This window comes from Scylla paramamosain, chromosome 36 (genome assembly GCF_035594125.1).
Source record: "Scylla paramamosain isolate STU-SP2022 chromosome 36, ASM3559412v1, whole genome shotgun sequence".
Classification (NCBI taxonomy): domain Eukaryota; kingdom Metazoa; phylum Arthropoda; class Malacostraca; order Decapoda; family Portunidae; genus Scylla; species Scylla paramamosain.
The window spans coordinates 6,836,908-6,851,907 of record NC_087186.1 but is presented as its reverse complement, the minus strand read 5'-3'; the positions used below and the strand labels follow the sequence as shown (position 1 = coordinate 6,851,907).

The following is a 15,000-nucleotide window of genomic DNA, read 5'->3' as shown; positions in this document are numbered from 1 at the left end:
AGTCAATAAAAATTATATATTGACTAGCTTTCCTGGTGGCAGCCGAAGGAAACTGACAAAGGGAGATACACAAAGACTCAGGAAGCGAGACAAACACAAACAGAAAGGCCCAGAAATGAACACACACACACACACACACACACACACACACACACACACACACAAAGGCTTAGGAAGGGAGACACAAAAAACCTCAACAAGATAGATACACAGAAAGGCTAAGGAAGGGAAACACACACACACACACACACACACACACACACGTAAAGCCTCGGGAAGGAAAATAGACACAGAAAGACGCTCCCTCTTAACACCCTTACGGTTTGTTTACTTGAGCCTCGAGACGCCACGCACGCCAGATCGAAGCTTCAAATCGTGTGTGCCGGATGCAAACAAAACAAACTTCTAAGCATCGAGACCCGTGCATAAGTAAATTTGTAATACCTTATTACTCTTTAAGTAGACTTCGATCGTCTGAAGACAGGAAAAAAAAAAAACAGAAGAGGAAAGAAATTAATTTTTTCTTTTTTTACTCAGGTGTTCCATCCCCTGAGAAAAAGAGAATGGGAAAAAAGAGAACAGAAAAAAAAGAAAGAAGGAAAAGAGAGGGAGAGAAAAAAACAAACAATTGACGCTCGCTTCCGTGCACAAAACTGTCGTGTTAATAAGTAAAGAAAGTTTGCATCCTTGTGTGTGTGTGTGTGTGTGTGTGTGTGTGTGTGTGTGTGTGTGTGTGTGTGTGTGTATTGACCAGTTGAATATCAGACCTAATGGAGCTTTCCTGCGGATTTAAGTGCGTACGTGTGTGTGTGTGTGTGTGTGTGTGTGTGTGTGTGTGTGAACGCGCGCACCTGCTTGAACGTGGACTCGTATTTATGTTTGGCAGCGTGTTCAGGTTTATAAGTTACGAGACCAGACTGCAGTGCGCATGTGAGTCATGGTGTGTGTGTGTGTGTGTGTGTGTGTGTGTGTGTGTGTGTGTGTGTGTGTATACCGTGTCCTGTAATTACAGCCACTTACACTATCATTACAAGGGACACAGGTACATAAGAGCAGACTCGTGGCGGAGCTTAAATAAAAAAAACACATTATTCTGATTGCCCAGAGAATCCTTTGTTATTCATAGTGTCTTCGTGTTATTCCGCTTCACTTCCTATATCTCTCATAAATGTACTTCTGTCTCTCTGTATATTAATTTACTATAATCGGTGAAAAGGTATAAGAATTCTATTTTCTATGGGCGCGTTTTGAATTATTGTTTTCCTTCCTGTGTTTTCTGTCTTGACCGAAACTAAATTTTCTTCGTTCTATCATTTTTATTACGAGCTTAGCCAAGTTACGTTCAGGCGGGTGGATGTTGCATTCCAAGACACTTTTTGACACAATCTGAATGATCCTTTTGGCCCTTTCTTTTAGGGCCTGGCACCATGGTGAGCTTTTTTCCCCCTTTTTTTTTTGTTGGCACTGGCCGAAGTCCCCCTTACATATAAAGACAAAGATGATGGAAAAAAAAAAAAAAGCACTCCGGCCAGCCTGATCGTCACGCTGTCCTCCTGCTAGTCTCCGGAACTGCTGCACATGACCGACAGTTATGGAACATCACGTGGCACCAGAAATCCTTCAGTCTCACGTGCTGAGGGTTCTCATCACTCCTGCTGGGAGGAGGTGGTGGGTAACTTGCTCACAGTGGAAGGTGTCTCGCATCATGATTTCTCAATAACTAACATGAGCTGTGTCACGCATCCTGCACATGTACAGTCACGCCTACTAATTTCTGCCCGGTAAGTTCTGGGCGTTAGCTCTAATAAGCCACCCTCTCTGCCCCCCCACCCTCTCCCACATACCCCTGTGTAAATGTTGTTTGAAGTCACTCTAACAGCCATGGTGAGGGGCAGAGAGGGTGGTTCGAGCGTAGGGGAGAGAAATTAGTAAGCGTGACTATACATAACTGAGTTCATCAAATCTGGGGTTGCACTGCACACGAGCAACAGACTCTCGGCAATTCATGGACTGTTAACTGAGCATACTGAGATTTGTAAAGTAATATTGGCCAACAATGCTTACATGAATGAACACGCGAAGTTCATTCATTTTGAGCATGGGCTAATTACAGAATAAAACTTTAACAGATTTGCTCAATTTCCTGCAGTTTCATCCTATTAAATGTTATCTCAGCGAGAGAGGAGACGGACATTTAGGCGTAGAATTACACACTATATGAAACGCTGTACAGAAAAGAACTTGATCTTTCTTAAAGTTTTGAGTTCTTGCGAGATGGAATTAAGCGCCTTGCTGGTCGTGGTGTCTTCAAATGTCACGATTTTGATAGACTCGTTTAGCTTTTTTCCTCTTTGCATTCATTATTTTTTAAGCGCAGCGCAGCACAGCACAACCGGCACGCTTCAAAACAAGACCACGATGAAATTCCTGTGATAAGTTTGATGCGAGAGATGCAATAAATAAAGATGCAGGAATTTCTATCCATTACACGTGATCTTGGTAAGGCCGAACACATTCCATCAGAGAGAGAGAGAGAGAGAGAGAGAGAGAGAGAGAGAGAGAGAGAGAGAGAGAGAGAGAGAGAGAGAGAGAGAGAGAGAGAGAGAGAGAGAAGGAAGTGACTAAGAAGGTACGAGAACAAGGAAAAGGAAATGACAACGAAACAAATTTAGAAAGGCAGAAACAAAGTGAGAACAAGAGGCAATAAAAAAAGATTCCGAAATTTCCATCCATCAAAGGTGACCTCAGTAAGACGCAGAATTAAATGTATCTATTGATGGGGTAACAGACAAACACTCGTGGAAAGTTTTGAGTTGCAGTGAATTGAGGCTGGCAATTGTGGTGAGGCGCTGCTGGATACTGTGTGTGTGTGTGTGTGTGTGTGTGTGTGTGTGTGTGTGGCAACGCTCGTTCATCATTATCAAGACATTTTACTAGTTACTACTACTACGACTACTACTACAATACTACCACAACAACAACTACCACCACCACTACTACTACTACTACCACCACCACCACCACCACCACCACCACCACCACCACCACTAACACTACCACAACCACCACTACCACCACCACCCCTTCACCTGACCATCTCACCTGCACAACCCCTACCTCATCAATTAAGTCACCCACCGTCTTACCTGTAATCACACTCATAAATCAGAGAAGACCTGAATACTTTATCGGCAGGTGACAAGAGATCGCGGTCACCTGCACCTGCTCTTAATCACCGCAGGAGTAGGCTGAGCAAAGCATGACTTACACAGGTAACTTGGGGCTATCTTGGCACCGCGAAAGAAGGGGGAAGGGGGGAAGAGGGGGAAGAGGGGAAGGGAAGAGAGGTAAGGAGGAAGCAAGTCACGTGGGGAGTAAAGAAGTGTGGGAGTAAGATGGGAAGGTAAGGAAGAAGGGAAATGATGGTGTGATGAGAGAGAGAGAGAGAGAGAGAGAGAGAGAGAGAGAGAGAGAGAGAGAGAGAGAGAGAGAGAGAGAGAGAGAGAGAGAGAGAGAGAGAGAGAGAGAGAAAAGGAAGTGATGAAGAGGGTAACAGAAGGAGAACAAAGAGAGGGAAATACCAATGAAACGAATTTGGATGGAGAGATACAAAGTGAGAATAGCAAAGATAAAAAAGAAAAAAAAACTAAAGCGAAAAAGGAAACGGAAAGCAAATAAAATCGAAGACAATAGGAAAACTAAGAAGAGAAGAGAAAAAAAAAAAAAAGGTGAGGGGGAAATAAATCAAAGGAGTAAGGAAGAAAAATGAATATGGATAGGAGGTGGAAAGGGGAGGGAGACAAGGAGGAGGAAACAAAAGGATGATATGAATCTGAAAAAGAGAAAGAATGAAAGTAGGAAGAAAGCGAAATGTAAGGAAGAGAAGAAAGCAGAAGATCGATGATATGATAAATTTAAGAGGAGAGAAATAGAGTAAAAAGTAGAAGGAAATATAAAAGTAAGAAAATAGGGAGGAGAGAAAAGATAATAAAAAATTGATGATAGGATAAATTCATGAGGGGAGAAACAGAGTAAATGGAGAATGTAAAAAAAAGATAGAAAAGAAGAAAATAGGGAAGAGAGAGAGAAAGAAAGAGAGAGAGAGTGATTAAAGAATAAGAACGAAATGACACTGAAATGGTAAAAAGACAAAGAAAAAGGGAAAGGAGAGAAAATACGCTGGATTTAGGGGATAACTTACTGAGTGACACAAAAATATAGGCCTGGATTTGAGGAATCATCTTTAAATGGAGAGAAGATATGGGGAGAGAAGATCAGGAGAAAAGAGGATGAGGTACCTTGGATGGAGAGAAAAGGGAGGAGTTTAGAGGTGGAGTCGTGAGGGAAAGCCACAAAGAGGAGAGAGGGATGAGGGAGGGAAGGAAAAGGGAGGGGAAGTGAGAGGAAAGAGCGCCAGGCAGGAAGTCAGGAAAAGTAAGGGGGGGAAGGAAATACCGCAGCGGATGATGTAAATGCAAGGAAGGAAATATAAATTCACGTGGATCGGAAATGGGAATAAGGAACATAACCAAATCCGGAAGGTGGAAGATATTAATGAAGGAAATGTATAAAGCCACGAGAAAATTCAATTACCAACGAACGAAAAAAATGGGAAGCAAGTGAGAGGGGGGGGAAAGAAAACTGTAAATTAATGAACGTAGGAAATTAAGATGGTTACGATAAAATACGAGGAACAAATAGAGAACTGTATTAAAATAATGTAAAAATGACGCAAAAACCTGGAAAAATAGTAATAATAATAACAGCAATGAAAAAAGGTGGAATAACGAAGGGGAAACTGAAGTGATAAAGTGATGAAATTAAAATATGGGTAATAACCAAATACATATGGATAATAAGTGGAAAATTATGTCAAAATTACGTAGATTAAATGCAAAATGAGGTAAAGATAATAACAAAGCGGGAAATAACGAAGAGGAAAATTAAATAATAAACTGATGAGGAAATACAAATAATGATAATCAAATAATAGAAATAGATGGAAAATTCTGTCAAAATAACATAAATCTAATGGAAAACTAGCTAAAAATAATGATAATAAAAAAGCGTAACAAAGAAGCAGAGTAATAACGATGGGAAAAACGAAACTGATGAAGAAAGATAAAATAAGAGAAATAAAAGGAAAATTCAGCCAAAATAATCTAGCTTAAACACAAAACTAGGTAAAGATGAAAATGATAAAGTAATAGAGAAACTGAGGAATAACGAAGGGAAAAACGAAGTGATTAACTGATAAAAACAAAAATAGAAGAAATAAATGGAAAATTCTACCAAAATAGCGTAGATTAGAAGCTAAACTAGATATAAAAAATAATAACATACAACAAGAAAACTGAAAGTGAAAGTGAGTATGAAATAAGATAATGATAACAAAATATAGAGAAAAAAGGGAAATTCTGCCAAAAAAACGCAGATTAAAACGCAAAACTAGGTGAAGCTGACAATATAAAGCAAGAGTAACGAGGGGCGAGGGAAGTACAGGAGTGACAAAGGTGAGTTCGGAAGATAACACAAGCAGTAAGGCAGGGAAGCAATCCTCTCTTAATGACCCTTGCTTAACACTCCATTAGTTTTCTTCCCTCTAATTACTTTCCCAGAGGAACCTAATTAGGCTCGTAAGGGAACCCTGATTTATGTTATCAAGTTCAAAAAAGGTAAGGGAAATATAGAACTTCCTTGAGTTTGTCTGTAATGAAGGTGAGTGTGGTTCATTTGTTTGTGTGGGTGAAAATGAGGTCTTTTAATATCTCTCTCTCTCTCTCTCTCTCTCCTCTCTCTCTCTCTCTCTCTCTCTCTCTCTCTTCTCTCTCCTCTCTCTCTCTCTCTCCTCATTTTTTTGTTTTCTTCTTTATTTGTAATCTTTTTTTGTTCCTGTAATGCTAAATCAATCAATGGATTGGTCTTTTTTTGTTTCTTTGTATACATTATTTCCACCTTCATTCCTCTCTTCTCTCTCTCTCTCTCTCTCTCTCTCTCTCTCTCTCTCTCTCTCCTCTCTCTCTCTCTCTCTCTCTCTCTCTCTCTCTCTCTCTCTCTCTCTCATTCTTTCTCTTCCTCTTCCATTTTCTTTTTTTTATTGCCCTAACTTTATTGTTCTTTTCTTCCTTCCACACTTTAATTTATAACTCTCAAAAAAAACACCTTTTTCTCAGAATATGTGCTGGAATCTTATACTTTTCTTCCTCACTTTTTCCTCTTCTGATCCTCACGTTATAGTTTTATTCTTTGTATATTTTTCATGTTTCTTTTAAAAGCAAGTAGTCTCAAATTTTTTTATCTGTATGTCCTATTCTTTCCTCTTACAATCCATAATCTATGTAACACTCCATTTTCTTATGCAATATTTCAATTTCCAAACAAGCAAACGATTTCATCCACGCATGGCTGTTGCAACATTACACTTTTTCCCTTATAATCAAAAGTTTATGAATGACACTTTTTTTTTTTCCTTTTTTGGCATATTTCACTTTTCAGATAAAATATTTTCCGATATTGTCTTCACCCGCTCATGGCTGTTGCAATATTACACGTTCTCTCTTATAATACAAAAGTTAGGAATCCCTCGTTCTCTCATTTCTACATTTTAACGTCTAAACAAGTATTCCAAACGTCTTCCCAATACAGCTGTCAGTCCGTGAAGCAAATGCACTCATAAACATTGACGCTGTGTAGTTAGTCGGTAGGAAAGACTTAAATGTGAGACAACCTTTCATATTCCAAAAAGTTCGGAGTCTCATCTCGACTACTTTAAACACGCTTCACTGGAAGGTTTTCGGGTTTTCAAGTTTTAAGTGATAGTTTAACCAAGGATTCTGCACTAACCTAACTAATCCTCTGTGTAACCATAGAAAACGGTTTTCATGGTTCAAGAGACAGATTAAACAGAATTCTGCAATATTATAAGGAAAACACATGTGAGAATCTGACTAATCATATGTGTAGTTTAGAAAAGAGAGCTAGTGGGTGTTTTTATGGTTCTAGTGAAAAGAAAAAAATACGATGATTAGCCAGGTTCTGGCTAATCATCTGTGTTTCTTAGAAAAAACAGTACCTTAAGGGATGGGTGTTTTCAACGTTCTAGTGATACTTTAAAAAAAAAACACTGCACTGTTGAAAGAAATTAATACCTGTAGAAAACTGACCAAATCATTTATGTAACCTTTATAAAAACACTCATCATCAGAAATTTAAACGAGTAACAATAAGACAAGACTCACAAATACACCGTGAAAGTAAAGATAAAGACACTTACCCGCCAATTTTGATGACCATTTTGTCTTTCCCTCTAGAATTGGCAAATCAGTGGGCCTTTTTTTTTTTTTGTTGCGTTCTTTATATTGTCCTTGGCCAGTACGTCTCTTACATTAAAAAGCAAACTATAGAGAACGAGTCAGACCTTCTCTTCCACCATTTTTACACTTCGGTACCCGCCCACAGGTAATTAGGCAACGTGTAATTGGGGCGTGCAATATAGGCCTGGTCATGTTTAGTATTCTATGTCACCTTGGATGAAACAAAGGTAGCGTGATTTTTTTTTGTGTGTGTGTGTTTAATATGAATTAGTAAAGGTAATATAAGCTAGTCCAGGTTATCAGGTGACGTTTTTTCCAGGTAATTTGGGTTAATTATGTACAGGTGTGTTGAGTGAAGGCTGGGACAGGTGAGTTTATATGAGAGAGAGAGAGAGAGAGAGAGAGAGAGAGAGAGAGAGAGAGAGAGAGAGAGAGAGAGAGAGAGAGAGAGAGAGAGAGAGAGAGAGAGTGTGTGTGTAACCATTTCCCTTCATGCACACAATGTCAATACGTACACAAACACACACACACACACACACACACACACACACACACACACACACACACACAGACACACATTTTGTGCGGCACTTCTTACCTTTTAAAAAATTCACGTGCACGCCAATGACTAGTGTGTGTGTGTGTGTGTGTGTGTGTGTGTGTGTGTGTGTGTGTGTGTGTGTGTGTGTGTGTGTGTGTGTGTGTGTGTGTGTGTGTGTGTGTGTGTGTGTGTGTGTGTGTGTCGCAGGATCTGTCTGTAGGATCAATACTAACACTGCATCCTTACATGCCTCTCTCTCTCTCTCTCTCTCTCTCTCTCTCTCTCTCTCTCTCTCTCTCTCTCTCTCTCTCTCTCTCTCTCTCTCTCTCTCTCTCTCTCTCTCTCTCTCTCCCTCTTGCATGTCCACCTTATTCTTCCCTTTATCATTATTACTTCCTTCCCTTCTCTCCTTTGTTATTACCCTCTTCCTTTCCTTTGCTCTGTTATTCCCTATTCCCCTCCTTTCCTAGAACTCCTCTTCTTTCCTCAACCTCTTTTCCTATCCTTATCCTCTTATTATTATTACTTTTTCTCTCTTTTAATACCCTCCTCCTTTTCTCTGCTCTATCATCCCCTCACTCTCTTCATTTCCTACAGCTTTTTCCTTTCCCTCCTCTTTTCCTACCCTTATATTTTTTTCTTTATCTCTGAATCCTTTCTCCCCTTCCCCTCTTTCTCTTTCTTCTATTTCTTCTTTCCCCCTCCTTTCTTTTTTACATATCCTTTCTTCCCGTCTATCTTCCTCCTATCCTCTCTTTCCCCTCGTCCTTCTCTTTTCATTTCTCCCTTTCTTCGTCTCTTCCTTTTCTCTGTCTGTCCATTTTCCTTCCTTCCTTAATCTTTCCCTTCTTTCTCCATTCCTTCTCTGTATTTTTCCTGTCCTTCTCTCTTTCCTTATTTTTCATCTTCTGCTAATCTCCTCCTTCTCTCATCCATTTCTCTCCATCTCTTCGCTTCCTTCCTTCTTTCCATCAACTCCCCTTCCTCTTATGCATTCCTCCTTCATCCCTCTTTTCATTTTCTCTCATAATTTTCATTCTAGTTCCCTGCATATAGATTTCCTGAGAGGATTTGTGTCTTCATCATATTTCCCTTATCTTGGCATCGCATTATTACATTCCTCTGCATTTTTTTGCTCTTTTTTTGTCTTTTTTTATTAATTACTTTTACTTACTTTAATGATGCGCTTTGTACATTTATCTATTTTTTTTTATTTCTTTTTAGTCTCACAATTTTTCTCTTCCTACAGTTTAATTATTCTCTTTGTGCCCCTCCTCCTCCTTCTCCTCCTCCTCCTCCTCCTCCTCCTCCCACTCCTCCTCCTCCTCCTCCCTTTTCCCGCCGCCTCTAGGCAACAGCCAAGAATTCTGAACTGACATAATCTTTTCCTCCTGCACATCTTTTCCTTCTCTGCCGCATGCTCCTCTAATTCCTCCCTTTCTACCTTCCTCCATCTTCCCTTCTCTCCTTTCCTCCTATTCCTCTTCTCTCTCATTTCCTCCTCCGCATGTTTTCCCCCATACCGCATACTCTCTCTCTCTCTCTCTCTCTCTCTCTCTCTCTCTCTCTCTCTCTCTCTCTCTCTCTCTCTCTCTCTCTCTCTCTCTCTCTCTCTCTCTCTCCTCTCTCACCTCACCCCACTCACTCTCTCTCCTGCACCTTCCCATCACTTGCTTCATAAACAGGGTAAAATACAGAGAGGGAAAAATTTATGTATTCCTCGATTCTCTTTCTTTTTTTTCCTTTTTTCCTTTAGACGCAACATTTCTCTTGATTTAAAGCCACATTTTTCTTCCTCACTCTTGGTATGTTAACTCGGTCAGTGAGTCTGAGCTGAGTCTGTTTTCTGTTCCGGGTTGTGTACAAAGGGGAGACTCGTTTAATCTCCCCATCCCCACTCCCCGCCTGTCAGCAATGCACCACGTACGGCAAGGGGGAGTCACCAGCTGGCATCACTAACCTTCATCATCATCATTCTGCTCAACGTTTATGAGTCTCTTCAAGTTTTTTTTTTTTTTTTTTTTGCGTCACAGACCATCTCCCCCCTGACACTCAACCTTCCTGTGTCTTCCCGCAACGTCTCCAGTCTTCGGTCTCCCCTCTGGCCTCCTTCTAAGTACTACCAACTGTTTTCTGAGCACACTGGTGTACTTGGCTTACAACCATAATTCTTTCCAAAATCGCCCTCGGAAGAAAAAAACGGTCGGATGGCAAGACATTATCCTCAGAAAGCTAAAAGAATAGAAAAAATAAATCTGGTCACTTGAAAATGCAGCAAAACGCGTACAAACAGCGCCTTTTACCCTAAAATGCATAGCAGTGTGTGTACCATTAGAAACTACACCAGTAAAGTCATAAAAACATAATTTTTTCCACCAAAGTCTGCACCGCCTCACCACATTCATCATTGCCCTTATCGTATGGAGAGAACCATTTACTCAGTGACTCCTAATGGTAACTGTTCCCTGCATACTGTGAAAGGAAGGCTAAAAGTTCACTAGATAACCTGACACTTATCCTCAAATTTTGGATAACCCTTTTGGCTACTCTCTCTGGGGACTAGCAGCTTCGTTGGGCCTTTCTTTCTATAGACTTTTTTACTCTAGGCCGAGGTCCCTCTTATATAAAAAAAAAAATAAATAAATAAATAAAATAGAAAATAAAAAATTGTAAAAAAAAAAAAAAAAAACAATCTAGACTTGAAAGTAATTGCTCGTTACTCCTGAGCTCAGAGGAGACTAGGAAAGCTTTGAAGATAATTCAGGTGGAGAATTAAAACGTATTCTCGCGCCTTTATCTGGATTAATGGAGGTTTATTGCCAGAATTTCCCAGTAGTGAGGAGTTTATACAGTTCCCATTACTACCCAGGTCAGTGAAGGTTAGTAGTGCTTTGAGGATGGACCACGGGAGGAATAAAATGTACTCTCGTGTCTCAGTCTGGATTTGTGGAGGCGTGTTCTGAAAAAAGATGGTGAGGATTAAGTGCAGTGGTGATTACTCTGTATCGTATTCTGAAACACCTACGCCTCACCTCCACTACTTTCAAAAGGCTCTAGTTGAAGTAAAACAGTTTTTAAAAGGGTATTTTACTGTTCTAGTGACAGATTAACAAGATTTGTATATAGTCAACAGGAGATACACTCGTGAAAACCAGGCTAATCATCTGTGTGTCCTTGGAGAATAGCCGTGGTGAGAGCAAAGCGTATCTGAATACAGGTCTCTGGAGCGCAATAGAGGACACGAATGCTTTGAACAGAAACACAAAGGCTGATTCACCAGCTGTTCTATTTTTCATTGTATCCTCAAAGCCTGTTGCCTCTATTTTTCCTTTCTTCCGTTATATCTTCTTCCTATCCTCTCTTTCCTCTCGTTCTCTTTTTTATCTTTCCCGCCTGTTATCTTTCTTCTTCTCTTCCTTTTCTCTTTCTGTCCATTTCTCTTCCTTCCTTGATTTGTTCTTTCTTTCTTCATTCCCTTTCTGTGTTTCCCTTTCTCACCGCTCTCTCCATCCAGTGAGTTACAAAAATACATAAAGGTGTCAAGGATGGAAGCGAGTGATAGAGTATTGTAACTCCATCATTTTTCGTCTCATTCTACGAGGCTTTACTGATTCACATAGAGATCATCAATACGGTACAGAATACGAAGGGAGGGAATACAGTCACCGATACTAACACATAAGGAATATAGACGTATGAAATGTAATCTAAAATCATAACGCTATAATATTACTATTAATCAGAGAAAGTTTTAAATTAGAAATGGCTAAGATATTCCTCATTAGCATAGATCAATACGTAACACATGAAGAGCACGAGAAGCGAGGAATACGTATTATCACGTAGTAATCAGCGTTCGCGTTGGTTTATTGTGAGAAATTAATGGTGAGAATTAACCATTTCACTATTCATTACAAGGTGTATCAACATTGCCAGCGTTGTAGAGAAGCTTTCTGTCACAACGTGAAAGAAAAGAGGGATTACAAGGTTAACTACGTATGGTCTTTATAATTACAAAACTGCTTACATATACTGCTGTGCGAGGTGTTACTGGGAGGCACGGAAGGGAACTGTGTTGTGAAGATGTGTTTCCAGTGTTCCCAGTGTGATGTGCTGCGTGTGATGTCCTGCGTGGAGCTCAGAAACTGATGGTGTTCTTGAGTTTGGGTTGTATGTTGTGTTACTGTGGTGTTGTGAGTGTGCTGTCGTCACTTTTTTTTATGTAAATGTTGTGAGTTGTGTTACTGAGTGTTATGAGTGTTATGTCGCCATGTTTTTGTGTAAATGTTGCGAGTTGTGTTACTGGGTTGTTGTGAGTGTGTTGTGTGTGGCCACGTTTCTTTGCTAGTGTTACGAGCTGTGTTACTCGAGTGTTGCGAGTGTCTTATGTGTGGCCATGTTCTGTAAATGTTGCGCGTTGTATTACTGGGGTATTGCAAGTGTGTTGAGCGGCCATGTTCTTGTGCTAGTTTTGCAAGTATAAAACTGGAATATATTATCAACATGTTTGCCAGGACGGGAAGAATGTGGCAGCGGTGGTGTCGGGAATAAGCACAGTGGTAAACAAGGAAAATAATGAGATTTTCTTGGCGGTAAGCCTGTGGCGGTGTGGGTGAAGTCTGTATTCAGAAACGCTTTGCTTTCACCTCAACTATTTTCAAAGGCCACAGAGATTATTATTCGGGTTCTCAAGAGTGTTTCTCCTGTTGGTAATATAGAAATCTTAATAATCTGTCACTAGAAGCATAGAAACACCCTTAAAATCCGTGTAAGTTTAGCTAGAGCCTTGCAGAGTAATGTCGCTGTGTCGCTGACCTAGTGAACCGTGCGTGGCTTACCCCAGCTCAGTTCCCTCCGCAGGAAAATTGTACCGAGTATGACTGGGATAGAGAAGAGAATTCCCGCCCTTCCGTGACTCTGTATTAAGGAAAAGACGCATAAGTAGAGATCCCGGGAATTTATTGGTGGAGGCTAGTGCGTCCGGTGTCTTCCTCCTCAGTGAATTTATGGTGCCATTGCCCCGACCAGCGCCAGGCGAGGGGGAGTGTGAAATGTAGGTACCCAAGAGTCGTATTCTCAGACCTTTCAGTGTCTCATCTCGACCACTTTCAACAGGCTCTGGTGAAGGAAAGAACTCATGATAATCCGATTAATTATATACGTGGCCTTTGAAAACAGTCCTTACGAGAACCTATGATGTAAAAAAATAAATAAATAAAATAATAATAATAATAATAAAGTCTTTGGAAAACTAACAAAAGTTTTAAAAGTTATCCAAGTGATGGTACAATAAGTAATCTATATTACTCTATCTAGTGACCCCGGCTGAAAACACTCCTTGCGAGGGCTTATAATGTTTAAGAAATACGAGTCTCTTAAATACTAGTTCAAGTTATTCCGGTGACAGTATCATTCGTAATCTGCATCACCAGTGGAGAAAAGCACTCATGATTAATTCTCTACGTGGCCTTTCAAAACAATCCTTATGAGACTATAATGTTACGAAAATACAGATTCTTGAAACAGAACCCATTTTGACAAGGAAAAAGAAACCAGACTGCCAGTTTAGGTCAAATTTTACATCACTAGTTCACTAACCTTCTCCTTTCCATTAAACTGGTCACGAAATTTATCTAGACTTTCATTACGACGCGGGCAAAGAAACGGTGTTAGGCTGAAGCTACAACTTGTCACGCGTCACTCCCTTGTTCGAATCGTGTTACTGTCTCAGTTGCATGTGTTACTGGGTCTGTGTGATGTTGCGTGAGGTGTTACCGGGATTGGAACACGAAGAAGGCAGCCGTGTGTTGTGAATCAGAGCGGTGGTTCACGGGAGACAGCGACAGGGAGGCACGGAAGGAAGCTGTGTTGTAAAGCTGTGTTCCCAGTGTTCCCATTGTGACGTGTTGAGTGTGGTGTGTTGCGTAGAGCCCAGCACCTGATTCTGTCTTTGTGTTTGGGTTTTATATTGTGTTACTGGGGTGTTGTGAGTGTGTTGTCATGATATTTTTCTGTAAATGTGAATTGTGTTACTGGGGTGTTGCGAATGTGTTGTGTGTGGCCATGCTCTTGTGTTAATGTTGCGAGATGTTTTGCTAAGCGCCTAATTTGTTCCTTGAATAAATGTTCAAGTTGCCTTACTGGTGTTGCAGGTGTGATGTGTTGCGTGAACTGCGGCGCCTGTTTGTCCTTTTAGTGTTACAAGTTATCACTAGTGTTTTTAGTTATGTGTTGCGTGGGGTGAGGTTCTTGACTTTCCTCGAGCTAGTCTTACAAGTTGAATTACTTGAGTTTTGCAAGTGTCATCTGTTGCGTGAAGTGCCTGGCTGTCCTCTAAGTGTTGCAAGTTTTATTGAAGGTTTATTTATTATCTGTTGCGTGGAGTGAGATTCTTGACTTTACTCGAGTTAGTGTTACAAGTTGTGTTGCGTGAAGTGCTTCGCCTGACAATGTCCTTGATTTAGTGTTGCAAGTTGTTACCGGAGTGTTGTTTAGTTATGTGTTGCGTGGAGTGAGATTCTTGACTTTCCTTGGGTTAGTATTACTGGTTGTGTTACTCGAGTGTTACAAGTGTGATGTGTTGCGTGAAGTGTGACGTCTGATTCTGTCCTTTAAGTGTTGCAAGTTGTTAATCGAGTGTTGAAAACGTGGCGTGTTGCGTGGACTGAGATTCTTGAGTTCCCTTGGGTTAGTGTTACAAGTTGTGTTATGCGAGTGTTGGAGAGGTGATGTGTTACCGTAGTGTTGCAAATATTTACTACTACAACTGATCCTGTCCTTGAATTTGGTTAGTAAATTGTGTTTCTGGTGATGTGTTAGAAATATGACGTGGTTTTTTTTTATTATTTTTTGTATTAGTTTATTGTATTTCTACTTGTTTTATTGTAGTAGTGTTGTAGTGTTGATGTATAAGATTTTTTTTTTTTACTGTGGTAGTGCTGTTGCATAAAAGCTTTTTTTTTTACTTGTCTTACTGTAGTGTTGCAGCATTGTTGTGTTGTTGTGTAAGTCTATTATTGTGTTGCAGATGGCGGGGACGCGGCGTATCCTGTGGGGTCCTCTAGCCTGCATCCTACTGCTGCCTATCTGCCTGCTGGGGTAAGCACATCAGCACAACACGGGGACGCAACATGGGGACGCAACACG

The 15,000-nt window shown here is 40.4% G+C and overlaps 1 protein-coding gene and 1 long non-coding RNA gene across 6 annotated transcripts in view; one reads left to right on the top strand and one right to left on the bottom strand.

The window, feature by feature from the left end:
- The window catches only part of LOC135090885 (glycine receptor subunit alpha-2-like), a 53,648-nt gene that overhangs the window by 8,249 nt on the left and 30,399 nt on the right, over positions 1-15,000 (top strand). For all 5 annotated transcript variants that reach the window (XM_063988039.1, XM_063988038.1, XM_063988043.1 and 2 more), the window contains exon 2: positions 14,882-14,952. The gene's annotated coding sequence lies outside the window, so the exon portion shown is untranslated. The remainder of the gene's footprint in view (positions 1-14,881; positions 14,953-15,000) is intronic.
- Positions 1-15,000, bottom strand: part of LOC135090888 (uncharacterized) — a 31,510-nt gene that overhangs the window by 5,276 nt on the left and 11,234 nt on the right. The window lies entirely within an intron of this gene.